Source organism: Candoia aspera, chromosome 2, assembly GCF_035149785.1.
Source record: "Candoia aspera isolate rCanAsp1 chromosome 2, rCanAsp1.hap2, whole genome shotgun sequence".
Lineage (NCBI taxonomy): Eukaryota > Metazoa > Chordata > Lepidosauria > Squamata > Boidae > Candoia > Candoia aspera.
The window spans coordinates 33669062-33690074 of NC_086154.1; positions in this window are offsets into that span (position 1 = coordinate 33669062).

Below are 21013 nucleotides of genomic sequence, written 5' to 3' on the forward strand. Positions count from 1 at the left end.
GCACCCACTTCTCATGGTCATCATAAAGGATAATGGAGTCTGTAGTTCAGTAATAACCAAAGGGTCACAGGTTTCCCACTGGTATATTTGTTAATTTTTATTTTTTTTTAAAGCAGATCACAGTACATTTCTGGGAATAGGTATCAAATATTGTATCTTCTGAAACTGACATTTATTATGTTGTTTTTGTTTTTGTTTTGCTTTCTTGTTTAGTCGTTCAGTCGCTTCCGACTCTTCGTGACTTCATGGACCAGCCCACGCCAGAGCTTCCTGTCGGTGGTCAACACCCCCAGCTCCCCCAGGGACAAGTCCGTCACCTCTAGAATATCATCCATCCACCTTGCCCTTGGTCGGCCCCTCTACCTTTTGCCCTCCACTCAGCATCCTCTCCAGGGTGTCCAGTCTTCTCATTATGTGGCCAAAGTATTTCAGTTTTGACTTTAATATCATTCCCTCAAGTGAGCAGTCTGGCTTTATTTCCTGAAGGATGGACTGGTTTGATCTTCTTGCAGTCCAAGGCACTCTCAGAATTTTCCTCCAACACCACAGTTCCAAAGCATCGATCTTCCTTCTCTCAGCCTTCCTTATGGTCCAGCTCTTGCAGCCATATGTTACTACGGGGAACACCATTGATTTAACTATGCGGACCTTTCTTGTCAGTGTGATGTCTCTGCTCTTAACTATTTGATCGAGATTTGTCATTGCTCTTCTCCCAAGGATTAAGCGTCTTCTGATTTCCTGACTGCAGTCAGCATCTGCAGTAATCTTTGCACCTAGAAATACAAAGTCTTTCACTGCTTCTACATTTTCTCCCTCTATTTGCCAGTTATCAATCAAGCTGGTTGCCATAATCTTGGTTTTTTTGAGGTTGAGCTGCAAGCCAGCTTTTGCACTTTCTTCTTTCACCTTCATCATAAGGCTCCTCAGTTCCTCTTCACTTTCAGCCATCAAAGTGGTATCATCTGCATATCTGAGATTGTTAATGTTTCTTCCAGCGATTTTAACTCCAGCCTTGGATTCCTCAAGCCCAGCATGTCGCATGATGTGTTCTGCATACAAGTTGAATAGGTAGGGTGAGAGTATACAGCCCTGCTGTACTCCTTTCCCAATCTTGAACCAGTCCATTGTTCCGTGGTCTGTTCTTACTGTTGCTACTTGGTCGTTATACAGATTCTTCAGGAGGCAGACAAGATGACTTGGTATCCCCATACCACTAAGAACTTGCCACAATTTGTTATGGTCCAAGGAGTCCAAGGCTTTAGAATAGTCAATAAAACAGAAATAGATGTTTTTTTTCTGAAACTCCCTGGCCTTTTCCATTATCTATTGGATATTGGCAATTTGGTCCCTAGTTCCTCTGCCTTTTCTAAACCCAGCTTGCACATCTGGCAATTCTCACTCCATGAATTGCTGAAGTCTACCTTGCAGGATCTTGAGCATTACCTTAGTGGCATGTGAAATGAGTGCCACTGTTCGATAGTTTGAACATTCTTTAGTGTTCCCCTTTTTTGGTATGGGGATATAAATTTATTTTTTCCAGTCTGATGGCCATTCTTGTGTTTTCCAAATTTGCTGGCATATAGCAGGCATTACTTTGACCGCATCATCTCGCAAGATTTTGAACAGTTCAGCTGGGATGCCGTCGTCTCCTGCTGCCTTGTTATTAGCAATGCTTCTTAAGGCCCACTCAACCTCACTCTTAAGGATGTCTGGCTCTACGTCACTGACCACACCATCAAAGCTATCCCCGATATTGTTATCCTTCCTATACAGGTCTGCTGTATATTCTTGCCACCTTTTCTTGATCTCTTCTTCTTCTGGTAGGTCCTTGCCATCTTTGTTTTTGATCATACCCATTTTTGCCTGGAATTTACCTCCGATGTTTCTAATTTTCTGGAAGAGGTCTCTTGTCCTTCCTATTCTATTGTCGTCTTCCACTTCCACCCATCGCTTGTTTAAAAATTATTCCTTATCTCTTCTGGCCACCTCTGGAATTTTGCATTTAATTGGCCATATCTCCCCCTTTCACTGTTGCCTTTTGCTTTCCTTCTTTCTTGGGCTACTTCCAGTGTCTCAGCAGACAGCCATTTTGCCTTCTTGGTTTTCTCTTTGTTTGGGATGTATTTTGTTGCTGCCTCCTGGACAATGTTGCAAACTTCTGTCCATAGTTCTTCCGGGACCCTATCTACTAAGTCCAGTCCCTTAAATCTATTCTTCACCTCCACTGCATATTCCTTAGGAATATTAGTGAGCTCATAACTAGCTGATTTGTGGGTCTTCCCTAATCTCTTTAGTCTGATCCCAAATTGTGCAAGAAGAAGTTCGTGATCAGAACTACAGTCAGCTCCAGGTCTTGTTTTTACCGACTGTTTAGATGTCCGCCACCTTTGGCCGCAAAGGATGTAGTCAATCTGATTTTGGTGTTGTCCATCTGGTGAAGTCCATGTATAAAGCCATCTCTTAGGTTGTTGGAAGACAGTGTTTGTTATGCACATTGAGTTGTCTTGGCAAAATTCTATCAGCCTATGTCCTGCTTCGTTTTGTTCCCTCAGGCCATGCTTACCTGTAATTCCAGGTGTCATTTGACTGCCCACCTTAGCATTCCAGTCTCCCATGATGAAAATAACATCTCTTTTAGGCATGTTGTCCAGTAGGTGCTGCAGATCCTCATAGAACTGCTCTACTTCAGCTTCTTCAGCATCTGTGGTTGGGTCATATATTTGGATCACTGTGATGTTAGATGGCTTGCCCTGAATTCGAATTGAGATCATTCTGTTGTTCTTTGGATTGTATCCGAGCACTGCTTTAGCCACTTTGCTATTAATTATGAAGGCTACTCCATTTCTTCTGTGGTCCTCTTGTCCACAGTAGTAGATCTGGTGGTCATTTGATGTGAGGTGGCCCATTCCAGTCCATTTCAGTTCACTGACACCCAATATGTCTATCTTTAATCTTGGCATCTCCCCAATAACCACATCCAATTTGCCCTGGCTCATAGATCTTATATTCCAGGTTCCAATGGTGTGTTGATCCTTAGAACATCGGATTCGCCGTTCACCACCAGCACCATCGGCCGCTAGCCGTCCTTTCGGCTTTGAGCTAGCTGCATCATCACGTCTGGGGCTAGTTGAACTCATCCTCTGTTCCTCCCCAGTAGCATTTTGACTATCTTCCGACCTGGAGGTCTCATCTTCCAATGGTATACCGACATATCTCTGGTTGTACTGATCCATTTAGTTTTCACTGCAAGAATACTGGGGTGGGTTGCCATTACTTTCCCCAGGGATCGCATTTAGTCTGACCTCTCTGTCATGACCTTCCCATCTTGGGTGGCCCTTCATGGTTTAGCTCATGGCATCATTGAGGTGCTCAAGCTCCAGCACCACAACAAGGTAATGATCCTTTGCTTTCTTACTTTCTAGTAATTAAGTATTAAAAAAAAAACCTTGACATTAATTCTTTATTTTGCTTCTGAATAGAAATGCTGAAATTTCCCAAGAAATGTCCAGATAATTTTCAGAGCAGCTGGTCATCATAGGTGTAGCACTGATAGCTGAAACAGCATAGTAGAAGTGACATAAAGAAACTGATAGCAGCTTGTGATCACTCCTCTTGACACTTGGTTCTCTTTCTGCTCATTGGAAGATTGACCCATAAGATGCATGAAGAGGAAACAGGTTTCACATGAATTGACTATTTTTATAGCCACAGCATCAACAACTTTCTGCAAAATCTATTTTCAATACAATATTAGCTTTCTAAATGGCAGTATTTGCAAACATTCAGGAAACTGATGACCTTTAGACCTTCTCTTTCAAGCATGCCTTGTTCGAATAAATTAATCATCAGGCTGTCTCAGCTTGATGAGTCATTAAACATACTACACTGAAGAAGCAATATGCTTTGATATGTACATTATTTATTCACAACATCAAAATTGGAAGACTAATGCAGGAGTTGATATAGAATGCAGACATCATTCTATGGACTCGTTGCTCCTGCTGGGACAGCAGATGGAAGTAATGGCTAGAAGGGCCTATGCCTAGCTTCAGCTGTTGTGCCAGGTTTGATCTTATCTGGGGTGGGAAGATCTGTCTATAATAACTTATGCCCTCATTACCACCCAGTTAGACTACTATAAGGCTGTACTTGGAGCTGCCCTTAGAGACTACTCAGAATCTTCAATTGGCCCAATATACAGCATATTTTCTGGGTACTGGCTTTGGAAGCATATAACACTGCTTCTGTGGACCCTGCATGGGTTGCCAATCAGTTTCCAGATGCCAACTTTGCTCTATCAAAGCATTCTATGTTTTGCGCCTGGATAACCACAGGACTAGCTGCTCTAATCAATAACTGCCCATCTTGTTAGAACTAGGGAAAAATTGCTGAAGATCCCAAATTTTCAAGTAGCTTGTGGGGCTGAAGCAAGAAGGCACTGCTTCTCTGTGGCAGCACCAAACCTGTGGAGGAGTTTAAGTGGCGATCTGGCTACCCCTCTCCTTGCTGAATTGATTCAAAGGGCTTTCCCCTAAGTTTATACGTGAAGCCATCTTTTCTTTCCTTTGTCCTTTCTCTTGCTTATTTTTGTTGTGGTTTTTTGGGTGTGGGGAGGTGATTTTTTTTTACCATTGTTATTTGTTAGTTAGTTTTACACATGACTCTGGATGTTTTAAATTGTTCTATTTATATTCTGTATAAGCCATGAAGCACCATTTTTACTGAGGTGGGCTAGAAATGTGTTTATTGGTTTTTTAAAAAAATTAAAAATGGAAAAGTGACTTACCCATCTCAAATATATTTTATTACAAGCAAAAATACTTTTGCTAGTGTATTAGAACTAGAGAAATAGTATTTTCTTGGCTATAGGGTTAAGGACTCACTGAATGCAATGAATCATGTTAAGTAAGAGAAGTAAGCCCATGCTTTTCCTTATATACTTTTGGGTCTGGGAACAGTCTTTAATTTCATTTTAAAATGGAGTAAGTAGGCTTTAAAGCTATTTCTGTAAACCTCAGGGGAGTGAAGGATGTTATCCTGTCTAAAATGTTTTGACACCGATGGGAATTTTCTGTTTAATACACATTTCAGCTTCAGAGGAAAGTTTCTGTTCAGAACCCATGTAGGAAAGGGTTAAATTCCCATGTAACACTTGTTTGACTCTAATCATGTTCAACCATATATGCTAATGCTATGCTGTGTGCATTAAAAGTGCCTGCAGATTAAAAGCAAACACTTTTAATAGTCTGCCCAGCTTGACCCTGAGTAAATGAAAAATAATGTCAAGAACTTCATAATAATGATCTAGCATAAGAATGTTGTCATTTTGAAAGATGTTGTTTCCTGATTCTAACATATTTCTTATTTTTATGGGTGAGCTGTCTGAAACAAATTTATGTCAAGAGACATTGTCTGAGACAGGACAGTATCCCTTCTGGGTGTGACTGTCAGCAGAGGGCCAGACTTGTACCAGCATCAGTAGACAATCTTGGATTATACACAGTTGATCAGAAAGAATAATGAAACAGCCATCTCTGTAGTCAAAGTGAGAAGAGAAGAAATAGCACAAAGAAAAGATGGCAATGGCATTGCTCAGACCAGACCAAACTGTTTTGTAATCACTGAGTTGCTCCCAAGGATGGAAAAGAGCAACATAAGTCCACTGACTCAAAAGGCACAAGGAGAAGACCTAGGATTTAAACCCAAGGCTGACACAGCATACACAGAGAGTTGGCTTGATTTCTGTATTCTACAATAGGCATATCTTCTGCATATAAGGGCTTATTTCTTGTCCATGCAACCAAAGTGGTTGTATTAACATTGGGCCAAGCCAGGAAAAGTTGAAGTTGGAAAGCTAAATGCTAATAGAAGTGTACTGCCTGACTAGATATCCTTAGTTTGGAGTTATAGACTAAGCAGACCCTAAGTAGGTCAGATAGGGACAGAATGTAGGGAAAATTAGTTAGTTTGGGGTCTAGTAGAGGAGTAGCTCAGAAATTTATTAAGTTCCCTAGTTTGGGCTCTGCCAAGGCAGGAGGAGAACAGAGGGAAAGAAGAAAGGGTTGGTAACCAGCACAGCATGAATGAAGCCCCCTCTTCTGATAAACAGGAAGGCTACTGAGGATTATGAAGTACAAGGAGTGAAAACATAAAGGCTTTTCTCCCTGTAACACTTTGCCAGCTAGGATACCTTACAGGCAGAGGGATGCTAAGAGTTCAGGAGCATTGATTGGTAGCTCAGCCAATGCAGCTAGGGAGAAGCTGGATGTTTCACCTGTGAAGAAATAGCCCAGGGAATTGGCTAAGGGAGGTTTGAAGAAGCTGAGAGAAATGGATTGGAGATCTAGCCTAAATGGAGGGAGCAGGTAAAGAGTGAGAAATGAATTGCTACGTGATCATCTATGCAAAGACTGTTACAGTAAGCACATTTGCCAAGAGGAGGGTGGGGGGCTGGATTGTTTGAGTACATACGTAGGAAAGAGAATAGGCAGGAAGATTCAGTTGAATTCACTAGCTTAGAGATGTTTGGCGTTTCCATTGTATTTGTGCAAAAGAGTTCATGTGTCTTTATGCAGTTCCCTATTGAAATGAGCAAAAGTGTAAATAATCCACAACTGGAGGTAGAATATATTTTCTTACTGGATATCCCACAAGGGAGGAAAATAGCCCTTAGTACTCCCTGCTGGCACAAGGCTTCCCAGCGAGCTTGGTTAAAATAAATCCTACAGGAGTTAAAAATGATCCTGTCTGGAAGATTCTCAGCTCATTCTGGGATACAGAAGGGACTACATCTATAATAAAACAACTTCCTCTTAGCGTTAAGCCCTTGCATGTGGCATTGGGTTTCTGCAAGAATTATAGCTATGCTTGGTTTGATGTTTGACATCCTTTTAAAGGATTGATCGTTCTGCCACATACTGTTTCCCCACTGAGTCACTTGGTCAGTTTGTGTCAGGGCAGCCATGCTCTGAATAAGACACAGACTCACTTAGAAGGTCTAAGGATTTCTGGCTTTATTAGAATGGAGTGCGTGCAAAGAGAAAGACGGGAATCCTTATGAGTTGACAGGGTGCCCCGTTTATACTTTGCTGGCGGACGTTGAGCTTCTCTACCCTCGGGCCAGGACCGGATGGGTGCTTGGGACTATGATGCGTCAGCTGATGGGTGATCCCGGCGATCTCCTTTGTCTCCCTGTCTTCGTCCGGACTGGGTGCGTCTCCTGGGGGAATGGGAAGGTGTTTCCCCGACCTTTCGATAGGTGTTAAGTCCTGTCTGATGGGCGCTCCCATTATGTTGGATATTCCTCTGTGGACATGCGTGCCTGAGGGAGGTGTGAATGCATCCCCGGGGGGAATGGGAAGGCGTTCCCCCTATCTCTTTATGGGTGCCAATCTGGTCTGAGAGGCTTATCTATTGTGTTGGGGATTCCCTTCTGGATATGGGTGCTTGGGGGATGTATGAGTGATTTAGGGATTATGCTTATCCCTTCCTCTTACCTAATGTGCATGTTCCCCGTTGTGATGCACATATGCCTTGCAACGGGGAACATGACAGTTTGAATATGTATTCCAAAGCACATGGATGGAACTTCTCAGAGATTTTTGTTTTTCTACATTTCTGACTCCCATCACAGAAAAAGAAAAATCTTAGCTGTAATTACTATATTACCATAGCTATCTAATCTTAAATACTCACCAGCAAAGTTAGATAAATAGTGACCCAAGCCTGGTTCCACAAGTGGGTAGGGTCAAATTTGCCCAGCAGAATAGCAGCAGACAAGGGGAAGATGTCAAACTCCACAGCTGGTCAGGCAAAAGGCATGGCTACCACATCTCCTTAAAAGCACAAAGACAATGGCTAGGAGCTGAGTGATGCAAAAACAATTTGTTTGAGGGACAGTTGAGCCTGATTACTTGTCTAAGTCAGATGTTCTTGCCTGCTGATACTTTGAAGTTTTGTGTTAATACTTGCATTTTTTTTTTAATACCAATGTCATTATATTGTGATCAACATTTTGTTTGGGGCAATGAGTCAGATCCATGCTGAGGGTAGATGGAAAGGATTTGCAATCCAGGAACAGAGGCCCCTGGAAATGCACCAAGCTGTAAGCTGGCATTTGGGCTCAGCCAGTTTGGATTAAGATTTAGTTTTCTGCCAAGGATAGTTCATGATTTGCTGAAGTGAAGATGTCTTACAATTTGCTATCCCTGGTGGTTCCTAACTAATCAGGTAGGATTGGATTTTGCATCTAGCAGAGTGGCTGGTAATGCACAGAATATGGATCTGGGTCTGAAGGTGCACCATGTGAAACAATAAAATTGTGGGCAATATATTTCCACTTTAGTTGAAATTTGTCATCTTGTGTCTTATTGACATTCTTTTCCCCCATCCCCTGATGCTGCCTTAGTGCTGTTGAGCAAAATTAAATTTCCTAGTGATGGCTGCTCTTGTACCAGGGTAGGGAAGAACAGGAAAAACAATCACTGCCAGGAAAAATAAGGAAGAAAAATAGTGATTTTGGCAGTTTCTTGGATTTTCTTCAAGCACCGGCTATGAAATGAGTTACTTCCATGAGAGGGCAGGGAGCACAGTCATGGTCTGTCAGATAGATCTCCAACTGAGGCTTCCTTAGGGGGTATTAGAACGGGAGGCCACCAGAAATATTAAAAACTTAATTCACTGTTACACGTCATTAACAACAAAGCAGCTGTTTTTCTGTTGCTTTCAGTCTGAAAGTCAAAGCATTAACGCCTATGTCTAGGGTGGAAAACCTTCAGCTTAATCCACATTTAGTACTGTCTTACTTCAGGTAGTATAGCTCAGGGAGAGATTAGATATTGTAGACAGAAAAAATACGTAACTATGTTCTCACAGAGAGCAGTACTGCAACTCCAGCCATTTTGAGCTCTAGATCCACATTTATGGTTCTTCCTCTACCCACCATCAGCTGCAACAGCCCTTAAATTACACTGTACATTATCAGTGGTGCATCACAGGAATAGGACTTCCTTACTATTTTAACCAAAGATTCTTCCCAAAAGCATAATTTGGGAAATTATATTTTATTTGTGCATATATAATTAACATAATAATGTCTTCTGGAAGAAAAGGCTACCTTCAAAACCCCTCTGATGAGGTAATGGAATTGCTGGTACCTCTTCAAGAACCTGGGTTTCCAGACATCTGGCAAAAGGAGGACATATCCTCCTGTGGGACCTCCATCTGCAGACATAGCCTTAAAATCAAACATTGTCTGATTTTCGAGTATTTCTCCTGAGCAGCCTTTCTCCACAGTGCTTCCCTAGTAAGTACTAACTGCAAGTTAACAAGCTCAGCCCTGGGATCTTAATTAGTTGATTAATACCCTCCAGAGTGCTTGCACCGCTGCCCAAAATTGACAAGATATTAATCAGTTACACACTGAAGGCTTTTGCCTCATAACTGGCTCTAGAACATTCCTGCGATTGAAAAACTAGTCTTTCTGATGCTGGAAAAAGTAATCCCACATACATGTAGGCCTAAGTCCCCCCTGCTTTTTTTTTTTTTTGCAGTTTTTCACTGTAACTTTTGCCATAGATGCCAAGAAAGGTAAACAGTTAGTGTGTCCTCCTTTCCCATTGTCCACATACTCCTTTTCCTGTTCTGATATCTGGTAACCCTATCAAGACCAGAATGTTCAAGAGGTGCTCTCAGCGCTAGGAATGCTGGAAAGAGAACAGTGGGAGTTGCTTAAAGCCACACCCCTTCTCCCCAAACTAAGGGAATGGAAAAGATTTAGACCACAAGGGATGAAATGCAGTGAGGAGAGAAAACTAAGAGCTAAGGAGGAAGATGGCCTTAGCTGAGTAATTCAACAGCACTTGAAGAAGAAACTCTGCCTGGCTGATTTAAGCAAGCTCAGTGTTGCTTGCAACTGGAAACCTTGCTCAGCGCTTCATGATTCTTCACCAGCCAGTAGAATTTACAACCACTCTAGCTATAGCTCACTACCTCTCTGCTATTCATTAAAGCAACCCAGCTTTTCTAAGGATTCAGCTTTTTTTTCCCCCGTCTGAAAAAAGAGTGCTTTCAGGAGGCACTCATTAAAGTTAAAGCAATGGTCTTTTTTTCTTCTTCCTAAGCTCAGATGCCTGAGAAGAGTCCTAGCAGAGCAGTTTGCCCAAGGTTTGATGTATTTGTTCCAAATCATTTCTGAACCATGACAGTCTTCATACCAATTAGATGGTTAATGATGTTCTACATGTGTACAAAGGACAGATAGCTGGAGAGCCAGCGGGCTATAGTAGTTATTCCACCCTAAGCGGTGAGGGCTCCCAGAGTAATTTTGGGCCTGTCTCTCTCTCAGCCAACCTCATTCACAAGGCAGTTGATGGGGGGGGGGGATGAGGGGCAGCACTATGTAGGCTACTGTATTGGAGGAAAGATGGAATACAAATCTCACAAATAAATAATATGTCTTTATGTTTGATTTATAAGAAAAGAGAAGTCCTTACTTGGTGATTCAGAAGACCTCTGCAGATATTTACCTGTACATGGGAACAGTGGACATGCACAGAAGCCTTGCTTCTTCCTTATGGCCCTGTGTGCCTGTGAGATCTTCAGCACAAGCATCTGAAAAGCAGCATAGGAGGTATAACAAGAGGAAATTTGTGATGCTTCAACTGTGACTCAGTTCGATCAGACATCACAAGTTAGTCAGGCAGTTTCAGGGCCCGGACATTTTTCTTTCTCCAGGGTTTATAGGTTTCTGGCCTGGCCATTGCCTCAGAAAATTTAGTCACCCCAAAACTTGAAATGTCAGTCTTGGGGAACTTATGCACATATACTGTGTGACTTAGCTTTTTTGCATCATTCTGCATCATTTTAATATTTTTAAAGTAACTTATTTATTTGATTTATATTCTTCTTTTTGTTCCAACAAGGCAGCTAACACAACTTTTCAAAATGAAGCAGAAAATAGAAAGTTTAAAAAATACAAATTAAAATGAGTACCAAAATGTGAGTTGTTGGCAGGAAGCCTCCCGCATTTTTTGTTTTAATCAGATTTAATCATTTTAATGTTATCCATATGATAAAATCGCATAATAATTAAAACCCAGAGAGAATGATACAACTTTGCAAATTTCCCAAAAGCAGGAGTGGGGGGAAGGATGAACATAACTCCAAAAGGTGAGTGTTCCATAACCTGTGGCTATATTGTTTTCCACGGAAAAGTCCGACAGCTGGCAAGACAAAGTGAGGTAGTCTGGATGATGGTAAATCATGCCAAAAATCTATCAGAGCAATCTCACCGTGTTCAGCAATTTTTGAGATAAGAGGGGCAGCGTCCTTTGCTCAGCTAAATGCAATTTTTTTTTTTGTGCTGCCTACCAAGAAGAAGACAACATGAGCATTTACTGTTGTGAAAGACACTCAGGCCTGCATCTCAGACTATGATTTTATATCACAGAGGTCCATTCAACTGATACCTTATAGCCGATTCAAATGTTATGATGGTAATGTAATGGATTCTCTCTGGCACCACTCCAAGAGGCAAAGGTAACATTTGCAATGGGGCAGTAAGAGTAATTCAAAGCATAGGGACAAAGAGAAAGCTCTCGGTTATCTCTAAATGTGCTGGCCATGCACAAGGAGACCAAGTTAATCAATCAGTGTGCATGTCAGGACTTCTAGAATGCAGAAGTGACCACTCAGCATTTTGAAATCTTTATAGGAGACAAAGTGCCTGGACATGTGCAAAAATGTAAAGGATAACCATATAAGGTAAAAACATACATTAAATCAATAAGAAATGAACACATCGAGCAATGCATACTTCTAAGTACTGGAGTCCTCTGATGCTGTATGCCAGGCAGATGCAGCAATTGCTGCTGAATATTTTCCTCCCCTTACCTGTCCGCCTTCTTTACTCATTTGACACAGAATCGTTATTCCACAAAAAGAGGGCTATTGCAGAGAATGCACATTTACTTCTATGAATATATGCCACGAATAGATTTGAGAATATTGTAAGTAATGTGTATGTGGAGAGACAGCTGATGTACAAGCAAAAAGGTATGGGCATGTAATAGGCAAAAATATTTAAAGTGCTTCATCCTGCATAGTATGTTTTGGTATGCATGTGCTTTTAAGTGGAGAACATGGTAGTCAGTTCAGTGAACTCTACATAATAAAAAATGCCCTATGAAACTGTAATTTGCCGCTAAAATATAAATAAATTGCATATTTTATTTTCCAAACCGGTGTCTCAAACAGATATGGACTTGCAGAATTAGAGTATGAAAATATTATTAACTAACAGAATTAATCAGGACCTACTGTAAGTACAGACTACTAAAGATATGCTCAGTGTCCATAACTCAATCATGTTACTTCAAAAATGCTGAATAACAATTGCACAGAATCTCCATGGCTTGTACCAGCATTACTCACTATTGCTAAACTATGCATTTTGCTGTATTATTTCCTCTTTCTTGTACAGCTTGAACTTTGATTTAAGAACTGAGAGGTAAAATTGCAGTGGTATGGACTAAGACAAGAGTAGACCAGGTGTAGCTCATCTAGTGTTCTTAGAGCACAATCCCACCAACTTTGATTAGAAAGACTAACAGCAAAGGATAGAGGGATTTGTCATTCAGTGGGATCAGGAAGAGCACAAATCCCCCAGCCCTATCTTAGAGAATATGAATCACAATGTGGTTCGTTTGTTTGTTTGTTTGTTGTGTATTTGGACAGGATGAACAAAGGCTTTTAGTCAGTGGATATTAGATTTTGCCTTGCCTAGTACTATCAAATATTTATTTTAGGCAAAAGACTAGTATTTAGAAAAAAAAAAAATAATACCCATAGGTTGAAAGTACTAGAGTTTCTGATTATACTGTTAGAAAAAGAATACTTGTTGCCCCGTGTTTTTTAAGATCTAGTCCCTTCACTTCAGATAACTGTTCGGTCCTGGGAGGCAGCATTAGAACACTAGCCAGAGCTAGAGGGTTGATAATATATCCTTACTAACCTCTAATTACATTGAGCAGTTAGATCTATGGGTTTGTTGTCAAGTTTTGCTTAGCAATACAAGTCTCCTGGATCATACAAACATCTTCTCATCAATTAACTCTAACCTAGTCAAGCTGAACAGGTCACTATCTAGACAGACTGATCCACAGTCATGGAGAATGTTTGTTTATTTATTTTATTTATTATTTATCATATTTTTATCACCACCCATCTCCCTCATACGGGGGACTGTATGTTACTGAAATTGTACCACCAAACACATATAGTATGCACGCATTAACATTTGCATATGGAATTCCCATATTGTACACTATCCTCAATCTACATACTGGAGATGCATTATATTTGAGGAGACTTTGACCACATATGATTTGGGCTTGCCCTAGGATTGTCCTGCTTCAGATTAATACTCATATTATTGTTAATGTGAATTCAAGAAGAGGAAGAAGGTTTAAAGATGTTAATGTGATGTTGAATTCCAACATCTTGGAATGTATAATTGAACCTACAGTATAGCCTCTCCAGAGTTAAATCCTGTACTGAAGGCATGTGAACATTCTCAGGCTTTGAACTGACTCTGTACAGGTAAAATGGAATGACTAATCAATATGGCTCCATGAGGGCAAAGTTTATTTCAGTGTTTCTAAACTAAATCACTTTTAAATATAAACGGTAGCGTGTGTTGTTGTTGTTTAAAAGTCTATTAGGCATTTAATTTAAGTTAATTTAATAATTTAATTTAATTTAATTTAAACTTTTTGCTTTGGTGTGTGTGCATTTAAGTGTTCCTTTTTATTATTATAACAATAGAATAAATACATATATATTTTAAAAATCTATTGACTACATTAATTACTTGTGGTGTTGTGTTATCTCTTGAAGACAATTGTGAATAATCTAGACTCAGCAAATATGGGAATAAAAGTTAACTTATTGGCATCTTGTCAAGTAGTTTTTTGCTGCTTTGTCATGTTTTTTTCTCAGGTCTTTCAGGTCCAGATAATTAATGTTTTCTCTTCTGAAGATCTGCATGTTTCAGGACTTATTTTGTATCTGAGTAGGCAATGAATATTACATCACACATGCTAAGGAAAGACAAGCCCACGATAACTGAATATGGGGACACAATTTTGCTTTTGCTCTCAGAAGCCACACCAAGGAGAGAAATCTCCAGGTAGGACCATATTATTCTGTGTTCAGTTTTGAGAACAAACTAACTTTATGTGGTGGTTCAGCTTTTCTATCACTAGCTGAACACCCTCTCTTACTCTGTTCCCTTTGCTCTCTTCTCTGTTCTAATTATCCTACATTCATTCTAGTCAGGGAACAATGGGGACTTACTTGTTTGGCTATGTCTTCTCACTTCAAGTCTTTGTCAAAGAATAGGCTTGCAAACAGACACAAGAGCTCTCCATTTACACTAAACTCCAGCACAGAATGAACCTTGGTATCCTGATGCTAAGGACAATTTCACTGTCCATAGCACAAGAAGAGTAGAAGTATCTCTGCTCTGCCTCAGTTCATTTGTATGAGAGGTAATCTCCATTTTTTCTCTGCCCTGCCTGAGTTCCCTTCCTAATACCCTCTGCTATCTTGTTCCCTTGCTAACTCAAGTAGGCTTTGTGCATAGCTCTGCTACCCGTTTTTCTCCTTTTCTATCCTCAACCAACCTTTCCTTCCCCAAGAGATTGTCACATTATCAGCTTTTCATTTCTGAAACTATCTTGCCTACTAATGTGATTTTATTATTTTGTAGCCAAACAACACTTTTTGGCTTTCAAGTCCACTGTCTAATTACTAATTTCACTTGGGTAAAATGTAACCTCCCCAACTGCGCCCTGACCTTGTTTGTGGAAGACCTGAACACCTGTGTGTCTGTGTACATGCTAACATGCCTGGGCAAGGAGTTTACAATAACTGAAGATGAAATACAACACACACACACACACACACACTTGAAAACAGCAATTTTGAAGGTCACGGATAAATAATACCATATATAATTAGTCTGAAGTGTAAAGGGGATAAAGGTACAGGGATTCTAATCAGCAGTAGAAGGCTCAAAGCAATTTTAGCAATGATTCATGACATAAATGTTCATTTTAACAAATGGGGTGCTTTTCAGCTAAATGATGCTTGTGTGTTTATGGAAAAGGCACTGTAAACATAAAAGAACCGTGTATCTGCAAGTGCCCTGCAATCAATAAATTCGCTCAAGGTAAATTCAGCAATGATCCCAAGCAAAAAAGCTCATTTTAGTAAACTATACTGTTGTTCAACTGTGCTTGTGCATACTTGTGCATATTTGGACAGGGTGTCTCTAAAACCCACAAAAGCTGAGTGTTGTGTGATCAGTTTGCCCAAGGCTCAAAGCCCCAATCCAGAGCTTAGATCTAGTTCTATCCACTCAGCTTGAGTCGCTTCAAAGGCTGCCTGATCTGAACTGATGCCTGGTTATTGCATTAAATGCAGTACATTACCACATTTTAAGATGACAATCACATATAAAATATACATTTGCACTTTTTAAAAAACATTATTATTGGCTAAGATTGCAACATGTATTTTCATTGCAACAATATATGTGGGACCTCCTCCTCCTCCTTTTTTCTTTTTGAAGCTGTTTTCAGCTAGCATGAAGAACCTGTAGCTAACCTACAACTGCCAGCTGTTCAGTCAATATGGCTACCTGGAAGGAGAGATTCTAGGTAGTTCAGTGATTTCTAGAGGACTAAAGATTTCCTACTCTGCTTTAAAATGTTGGAATTTCAAAATAAAGGAGAAAATAATTATTCTAAGCTTGCTCGCTCTCCTCCCCCCACCATTTATTTTTAAAAGATCCTCCTACAGGATTATTGAGCTTTCAGGAAGAATATTAGGATATGTCTTCTAAATATAGCATTATGATTTGACCTAATAGTTCTCATTATTATTTCTATAATCTGAAATTATCAGATTACATTAACTATGGTTATATTTCTGTTTGAATTAATTTGTGTTTTGTTTATATCTTTTTAACTGTTAGCTGCATTTTTCCATGTTTTCTCTGGAAATGAAAACTAATGCATATTTCATGGGAATATCTGAACAAATTATTTCTATACTTCCAAAAACTGGGGAGCCTTTGTGTTCAAACTCAAACTTTTTCAAGAATGTATTAATATTTCTGTAGGAATATAATACATGAATATTACCACACTTGATTTCATTGGTCATGTTTGGCAATGGCTATTCCAGTGAAAGCCACGTAAGGACCTTTTGGCATCACCCCCTGAATTATTTCATATGACATTTGCTGCAGTTGCAGTCTCTGACCCAAGAGGCTTGATTTGTGGTTCATCTTCTGATGAACATGACTCTGTCTGATTGCCTTGGCTTTGGACTTTACTTATGAAACAATACCTGCCCAGGTTCTTGATGATCCTGCTGTGGGTCAAATTAATGTAATTCTGTGACCCTGCTTTGTATTTGGCTTCTCTTTCCGGCATGAAGCCTTGCCAGTTCTTTTATGTGACCCAATACCGTTTTTTCCGTCATAGTCATCAGTTCATTATTTACAGTTTACAGAAGAACAAAGACTGGCATGCTGTTCTTTGTGATTTTACTTCTGTCTGTTTCAACTGTTCTTCTTAAACAATTCAAAAGAAAAAAAAATACATTCCATTGCATCTTGTGGTTGGCAGCCCAGAGCCAGACAATTAAGGTACATGGGCTTGTGAACAGTGCTCTCATGTTTCTGTAGTAAAGGCTCAGCTCCTGAGCATATCCAGTTTGTACTCAGGTGCCAACTCCAATACTTTTTCTTTTCAGTCTCGTTCCAGTCTCCTCTTATCCGTTAGGCCTGAACTGGTAGGTTTATCAAAATTAGGCTATGCTGTATGTTTTCAAGTTAAAGGTATTTTTAATGCAATGTTTCATTAATTTCATTCTTTATTCATCATCTTTACTAACTTGCATCTTTAGAATACACTTATGTTTCTGTGCCTGGGCTTATCTGATCATTGATTGTATTGTGGTAGTACACACATACACTGGGTGTGTGTGTGTCTGTCTGTCTGTCTGTCTCTCACATACACAAGTATGCTTAAATGTAGATCTCAAATGTAGCTCTCCTACACAACATGCAATTTGGACCTTGATTAAAATCAGTATTGTTTTTTATTTCCCTGTATCTAGATACTTAGTGTAAGCACAACCATAGCTTACACATGAAAGGTATAAATTCACTACATTTTTACACCTCAGTTCTAGGTTGTTTTTTATCATGGAATTACAGATTTAGCAGATATCACTAGAGGGAGCTAATAGTCCTTCAAACAGTGCATAACAATTTCATTAGGGAAATTTACCACCAATTATTCACTGTGCCCCTTTCCACTCATTTTCAGAGAACTTCATATCCTTATAGACTTTTCATTAGATTTCAGTAATACAAGGATTTCCTTTTCCTGCAATACAAGGACAGAAATCCTGCCTGGATTGTGGATGATTACAAATGCTTGGCCCAAGGCAGAGATCTTACTGCACATTGAAAGGTGCACATTGCTATTTCAATAAAAAGCATTATATATGAAAGTGGAAATAAATAATCATCTTTAGTTCAATCCACACCAGCTAGGGTAGGCAAGGGCAACTGTTTGCAGCTGAGGGCCATAGGGACCAGGACAAGGATATCAGAAATCTGGGGGGAGGTTTCAGAGTATGGCTATTTTAAGATGAGTTAAGCATATCTATACAACACATGAATTCTTTGTTTTTCCTTCCTGAAATCATTGGAAAATTGTGTTACTGAAGGTGAATAAATTGCAGTCAAAGGTCAGTAGCACAATCTTGGGTAGGGAGAACTACTTCCCCCCCCCCCCTGGAAATAAGTTCATGGCACATTTAGGTTATGTATAGACAAATATATTCACAGCTACAACATCTAAGATGGCCATGGGGGAGGGGGGTTATGTTCCATGAACACTTACTTCAAAGTAGGTCTAATTTAGCTGTAGGAGACATGCTTCTGAATAGGCATGCCTAGGCTTGCATTTTGAGTATTGATTATTGTCTCAATCTATTTAAAGTTTTTGACTTTTTTTTGTGCTGCTTCTCTCCCCTTTTTCTGAACTCATTTGTTATATGGGTAAAACAAATGCTTGATACAGTTGATAACATAATACAGTTTGGGGCCCCAAAAATAATAAAGGACAGTAAGATCAAAGTAAGCATTTTTTAAGGGATAACAAACATGGCTGAATAGGGGGTTTGCCAAAAAGGCAAATGCGACTATTTTGTCAATTTCCTCAGAATGGAAACAATGACAATATTCCAGGGTGTCTTCCATTATTCCTTTTTAAATTATTCTCCAAAACATAAAGTATGAAAGAGAGATGTACATTCTTGATACACTCTTATTATGGAATGCTCTTGTTCAGATACAATTGACTCTGAACATGGTCAGCATTGGCCATCACCAGAAGACCTACTGGTTGCCAGCCACTGGACTGAATTTTTGCTAATGTACTTCTTCCTGTCCTGCTTATGTTTTCTCTTTTAATTGAAAATAAAATAAAATATTATTATTATTATTATTATTATTATTATTATTATTTATTAAACTTATATGATACCCAACCCCCAGTGACTCTGAGCAATTGTCAGGGTTTATTATACTACATTTAACTATGATAGTTTTATAATTAAAAAAATGAGAATAAATTGAACATATAAATTAATTTGCCTTTTGCCTGCAAATGTCATCAAATTCTGTTAAAAAGAATATCCCAAAGTTTCTGGACAGCCCTGGTAAATAATTCTTTGCTACTAAGAGCTACTCATCCCCTTTCCCCTTTCCCCTTTCTACCATGTCTTTTTCCATATAGCAAAAGCAAAGTTGTGATTTTTTTTCTAATTTTTGGGATTTAATTTGCAAGCACTGGTATCTGCTTTTCTACAGAACTCTGAGCTTTGAGTTACTCACAAATCTTAGGAAGGCTGAAAGATTTAGTTCTGATTGCTTCCATGTGAACTGCACTTTATCTCAGATCACCCACCAATTTTTCCAAACTGGCTGTCTCGGATGTCAGATTTGTCCAATTTTGATGCCCATCTCTAGCGTTAAATCTCTGGTATTAATAAGACAATATGGTACTTTAGAACAACAGACATATCATAATTTGATACAGAATTACAGCTGAATATTTTATTTCAGGATATTCTATTTCATTTCAGACAGCTCACTCTACTCCTTTCCTTTCATAAACATCCATCATTCTATAAACATTTTACATGCTCAGTCCTCACCAGTCATTTGGAGTTCTGATCTGACTCTTGTTCCCCTTACTTTCCCCCAACCCCCCAATGATTTCTCAGGTATAGACAAAAACTCACACATGTGACACTCATACCCTGCATTATTCCTAGTCATCAGATTCTTTCCCCTTGTTTTCTTGCAGCTCCGTTTTATCTATGCAGCAACTGCTAGGAGAGCATTTGAATTTGTTGTTACCACAGAACTAAAGAATAGGCAGTATATTTACTAAATGTGGTTTTTATGGTGAATATACACTTGAAAATCTGTTGGGCTGATAGTTCACTCTATCATTCTTTGTACCAATAAAAAAAATATGTAAATAGAGTATTAACATTAATAGTATACATAAATATACTGCATGAATAATTAAGAAATTCGTCCTATAGCAAAAATTATAGACTATTCATTTCAAAAGCACATTATAACTGCAAGTCTCCATATTACTAATGAACAGGATCCTTACAATTAATTCTGTTATTAAAGTATGCAAGAAGTACCCTATATGTGATTATAAGTCTCTCGAGTACATTTTGGAATGGTAGATCATTTATTATTTTTCCCCTCTGTAAAAGAAAGAAATAAACAGCTATATGCAGTGACTTACTAAACAACCTCAAATCAATTATTTGAATTTGATATGTTTTAAATTATTTATTAGGTCTAATGAAAGCCTTAATGAATGTTAAACTTAGCCAATTCTAGATTTTGTTTGCTTGCTTTTGTCCTTTGGTGAAGTCTGAGTCATTCTGTCAAGGGAATGAATTAATGGCTGTTTTACTTGGTTTTTATGAGCATTTGTCAATTTGAATTAGAATTCTCCTATTATGAACTTTCCACCATCTCAAGGTTTGGAAAGATTTATGAGATGCTGAAGGAAGAAAATGAATGTCTACCTGTTCCTTACAGGAGAGTTGGAAGAAATCCACTGTTCTAAATTAAAATTCAGAAGGATCTGATCTATATCTTTCAGAGTAGTATACAGATTGGAGCCCACCCTTCATCTTCCTGAACATTCCAATCTAGTTCTTATTAGGACCCGATTTATCTTTTTATAGGAATTTTATTAAATTTCAAGCAAAGATAAAAGCTACAGAAAAAAAAAAAACTACAAAGAAAAAAAAAGAAAAAAACTAAAAAAGTGTAGAAACCCAAGATATTTTTTTTTCAAAATTACAAAAAGAGGTGACTTCTGACTTTTAACATCGATATATAAAAAATTTCCATAATCAATCCCTTACTCTATATTAAACTAAAATCACATTATTTCTATAAATCATTCCATTGGCACATTATAAAAATCATTAAATACAGTTGCTCCTCCCTTTATATTAAAAGAATACATACACACATATATACATACATATACATACATACATACATACACACACACACACATACATATACAGTATATGTGTGTGTATATATGTATATGTATGTGTGTGTGTATATATATATATATACCTCCTAATCAACTCCCCCCAAAGACGACATTTATTTATTTATTTCCTTCCTACTATTATTCTATACATTCCTGTCTACTATAATAAAGATCAAACTAAAAAAAAAACATATAAATTGTCTGCCATTGTTCTTGATAATACAACATTTTTTATAATCTTAATATTAAACCCAAAACCATCCAGATAGACATTTATTATTTGTATTATACCTTAATAATCTTAATCCAAATCATTAAAGGTA